This window comes from Nannospalax galili, unplaced genomic scaffold, assembly GCF_000622305.1.
Source record: "Nannospalax galili isolate Female #2095 unplaced genomic scaffold, S.galili_v1.0 scaffold589, whole genome shotgun sequence".
In the NCBI taxonomy this organism is placed as follows: Eukaryota; Metazoa; Chordata; class Mammalia; order Rodentia; family Spalacidae; genus Nannospalax; species Nannospalax galili.
In genome coordinates, this window is record NW_008360324.1 from 2,013,839 (window position 1) to 2,018,674 (window position 4,836).

The window sequence follows — 4,836 nt, forward strand, 5'->3', positions numbered from 1 at the left end:
GGGAGTTGGGAAGGGGAACTGTTTCTACAGAAGAACAGATCATAGAAACAGAACAAAAGCATCAACACAAAAGACGGAATTTTTAGAAAGTGTTTTAATCTCACAGGTGAGGAAAATAAATGCAAATCAAAACGATGGCATATTTTTAAACTATCAAGTTAGTTTTTAAAAATAAAACGAGGCTAGGGTGATGGCTCCATGGGTAAAGCACTTGCCACACTTGCCACAAAAGTGTGAGGCCCTGAGTTCAGATTCCCAGGCCCCATATTAACCAGATACAGTGGTACATATCTATAATCGTAGTGGCCCTACCCCAAGATGGGCGGCAAAGACAGGAAGCTCATGGGGCTAGCCTGGTGTACATAGTGGCAAACAAGAGACCCTGTCATAAAGAAGGTGGAAGGCAAGGGCTGACACATGAGGCTGTCCTCTGACTTCCACACACTCATCATGACACACATGCTCCTGCACTTACACACAAGTCCCAGCACCCACATGGTGGCTAACAACCATACATAACTCCACTTCCAGGGTGTTCTGGTTCGTTTCTTCATTGCTGTGACAAAATACTCTGACCACTACCAACTTGGGGAGGAAAGGGTTTATTTACATATCCCAGGTCACAGTTCATCCGGGAGCCCAAGGTAGGAACTCAGGGCAAGAACCTGGAGACAGGAGCTGGAGCACAGTCCATGGAGGAATGCTGCTTACTGACTTGCTCCCCTGGCCCCTGCTTAGCCTGCTTCTTATGCAACAGAGGCCCACATGCCCAGGGGTGGCACCACCCACAGTGGGCTGGGCCCTCCCACATCACTTATCAAGAAGATGTCCCTCAGACATGGCCACAGGCCAGTCCAATAGAGGCAATCCCGCAACTGAAGCTCCTTCAACTCAGGTGTGTCAAGTTGACACTAAGGCTATCCAGCACACAGGGGATTTGACGCCATCTTCTGACCTCTGTGGGCACTGCATGACATGGGTGCACTTACATGCATGCAGGCAATATATTCATATACATAAAATAAAAAAAATAATAAAGAACTTGAAGAACTTCCTTAAAAATAAATAAGGCTGGAGAGATGGCTCGGCAGTTAAAAGTACTTGCTGCTCTTGCAGAGGACCCGGGTTCAATTCTCAGCACCCATATGGTGGCTAACAACTATCTGTAACTCCAGTTCCAAGGGAATTGGATGCTCTCTTCTGATCTCCATGGGCATTGCATGACATGGATGTACTTATACACATGCAGGCAATGCACTCATACACATAAAATTATAAATAAAGTATTGTAAAATAAATAAATGAACAAGCCAAGCATGGCAGCACATGCTTTTAATCCAAGCTACTTGGAAAACTGTGGCAGGAGGGATTACAAATTCAGTCTGCGTTAGGCAATTTATCAAGATCCTGTCTCAAAGTGAAAAGAAAAAGAGAGGCTAGATGATGGCTCAGGGTAAAAAGCACTGGCTGCTCTTGCAGAGGACCCAGGTTTGATTCCCAGCACCCACAAGGTGGCTACAAACTCCTGTAACTCCAGTTCCAGGATACCTGATGCCCCCTTCTGGCCTCAGGTATTGCACTCAAGGGTGCAACTGCATAGGTACAAGTAAAACATTCATACACATAAAATGAAAATCAATCAAAAACACCTTATAATTTTAATTTATTTTATATGTATGACTGTTTTGCCTGTATGTGTGTAAAATGCACCTGTGTCATGCAGTGCCTGAAGAGGCCAGAAGAGGGCATCCGATCCCCTGGAACTGGAGCTATGGACAGTTGTTAGCCACCATGTGTGTCCTGGGTACTCAACTCAGGTCCATGGAGGCCGGACGAAGGTGGCATTAGATCCCACGGAGTTACAGGCAGTTATTAGTTTCCATACAGATGCTGGGAACAGAACCCAGATTCTCTGCAAGAGCACCCGGTGCTCTTAACAGCTGAGCCATCTCTCCAGCCCCATAAAACCTTATCTGTAAAATATTTTAGGGCCAGAGAGATGGTTCAGCAGGTAAGAGTGCTCATCACACAAGTCTATCTGAGTTCAGTCGACAAAACCCACAGTACAAGGAGACAACCAAGTCCCAAAAGTTGTCCCCTGGCCTCAACACACAAGCTGTAGCATGCACATGCTCCCATATGTTCACACAGTAATAAATCAATATTTCTAAAATTTAAAAATAAAGTTTTAAGGCTGGGAGTGGTGGTGCACGCCTTTAACCCCAGCACTCAGGAGGCAGAGGCAGGTGGATCTCTGTGAGTTCAAGGCCAGCCTGGTCTACATAGTGAGTTCCAGGACAGCTGGGGCTACAGGGAGACCCTGTCTCAAAAAGACGGAAAAAAAGAAAGCTTTAAAAACACAAATAAATCCTGGCGTGGTGGCGCATGCCTTTAATCCCAGCACTCGGGAGGCAGAGGCAGGAGGATCTCTGTGAGTTCAAGGCCAGCCTGGTCTCCATAGTGAATCCAAGACAGCTGGGGCTACAGGGAGACCCTGTCTCGAAAAGACCGAAGAAAAAAAAAAAAGGCTATGGGATGGTAGCCAATGACATGGAGGGCAAAGGGGGCCTTTGAATTCATTGATACAGGGCACATTCACTATGCTTGCTTTGAGTCCCAGAGGACCCGATAGCCTCTTCTGACCTCCATGGGCATTGCACGACATAGGTGCACTTACCTACATGCAGGCAATACACACACACACATAAAATAAAAATAATTTTTTTTAAAAAAGCATGAAAGAAAGAAAGAAATTAAGAAAAAGAGAAATTAAGTTGCTAGGTGAGGATTTATACCCAAGATTGTCCCCTGACTCCCACATGTGTACTGTGGTACACATATAGATGTACACATATACACATGACGTGCATAAATAAAGTCATTATAACTTCCTGTATGTAGATTTTTGTGTGACTATGCCTTTCTGAATTGTTAAACATTTAATTTTTTAAAATTTAGGGCTGGAGAGATGTCTCAGCAGTTAAGAGCACTGGTTCCCAGCACCCGCATGGTGACTAATATCCATCTGTAACTCCAGTTCCAAGGGACCCAACACCTTCTTCTGGCCTTCATGGGCACCAGACACACACATGATGCACTTACGTACATGCAGGCAAAACATTCATACATATAAAAATTTAAAAATAAAATCATTTAAAAAATATTTTATTTATTATTTTTATTTTATGTGTGTGTCTTGCCTGTGTGTAGGTAAGTGCACCCATGTTGTGCAATGCCCATGGAGGACAGAAGAGGCTGTCAGATACCCTGGAACTAGAGTTACGGACAGTTGTTAGCCGCCATGTGGGTGCTGGGATCTGAACCCAGGGCTTCTGCAAGGATAATCAGCCACCTCTCCAACCCATAAATTTTTTTTTTTTTTTTTTTTGGTTTTTTTGAGAAAGGGTCTCCTTTTAGCCCCAGCTGTCCTGGAACTCACTATGTAGACCAGGCAGGCTTCAATCTCACAGACATCCACCTGCCTCTGCCTCCCAAGTGCGGAGACTAAAGGTACGTGCCACCATACCATCTTTAAAAAATAAATAAAGCTGAGCTGGTGAGATGGCTCAGTGGTTAAGAGCACTAGCAGAGAACCCAGGTTTGGTTCCCAGCACCCACATGGCAGCTACCAACCATCTGTGACTCCAGTTCCAATGGATCCAGCGCCCTCTTCTGACCTCTGCAGGCATTGCATGACATGGGTGTACCTACCTTCATGCAGACAATACACTCATACACACAAAATAAAAATATTAAATAAAAATAATTTTAAAATAAAAAAATAATAAAACAACCAAGATTTGATTGCATTGAGACTAACTTTCAGGGAGAGGTCCTAGGCCTAAAAGTCAAAAGACCAGAGCTCTAGTCCCATCTCTGCTCTAAGTGGACACAAAAGCTTGGGGCTGGGCCTCAGATTCCTAACCAGTAATACGAGAGGCTTCAATGGAGCTGTGTTTTCCAAACATCAATCGTTCATAGATTTCATACATAGTTTTAACCAAATCTATATACTTTCTTTATGTAGCATCAGTTTTGGGGGGGACTGGAGAAATGGTTCAGTGGTTAAGAGCACTGGCTGCTCTTGCACTCATTCACATAAAATAAAATTAATAAATAAAAAATATTTTTTAAAAAATGTGTTCGGTTTTTAAGACTATATTTTTTCCTCTGCCTCCCGAGTGCTGGGATTAAAGGCGTGTGCCACCACGCCCAGCCTTGGTTTTTTATTTTTATGTCATACAAGTGGAGTGTTTTGCCTGCATGTATGTAGATGCACCAGTGTCATGCAATGCCCGCAGAGGCCAGAGAAGGCAACAGATTCCTTGGCTCTGGAGTTATAAATGGCTGCTAACTTCCATGTGGGTGCTAGGAACTGACCTCAGGTCTTCTGCAAGAGCAGCCAATGCTCTGTATCATCTCTCCAGCTCTCAATTTATTTATTTTTGAGACAGTTTCACTAAGCAGTCCCATAACTTACCATCCTCCCACTTTAGCCTTCTAAGCACTACATCATAGGATGTTAACCATTGCTTTTTTTTTAAAATGCTGGGAATCAAACACAGGACCTTACACGCGCTAGGCAAGTACTCTACAATTGAGCTACACCCCTAGTTCAACTTGTGCTATTGCTTTGAATGGGAGTAAGCAAAATATCGTCTACATTAGTCTATAATAATAATATTCTTCTACCGGGCGTGGTGGCACACGCCTGTAGTCCCAGCACTTGGGAGGCAGAGGCAGGCAGATCTTTGTGAGTTCAAGGCCAGCCTGGTCTACATAGTGAGTTCCAGGACAGCTGGGGCTACAGGGAGACCCTGTCTCAAAAAGGCCAAA

The 4,836-nt window shown here is 44.2% G+C and overlaps 1 protein-coding gene across 1 annotated transcript in view; it reads right to left on the reverse strand.

Moving 5' to 3' along the window:
* The window catches only part of Cd4 (CD4 molecule), a 20,212-nt gene that overhangs the window by 6,747 nt on the left and 8,629 nt on the right, over positions 1-4,836 (reverse strand). The gene's annotated exons all lie outside the window — the stretch shown is intronic.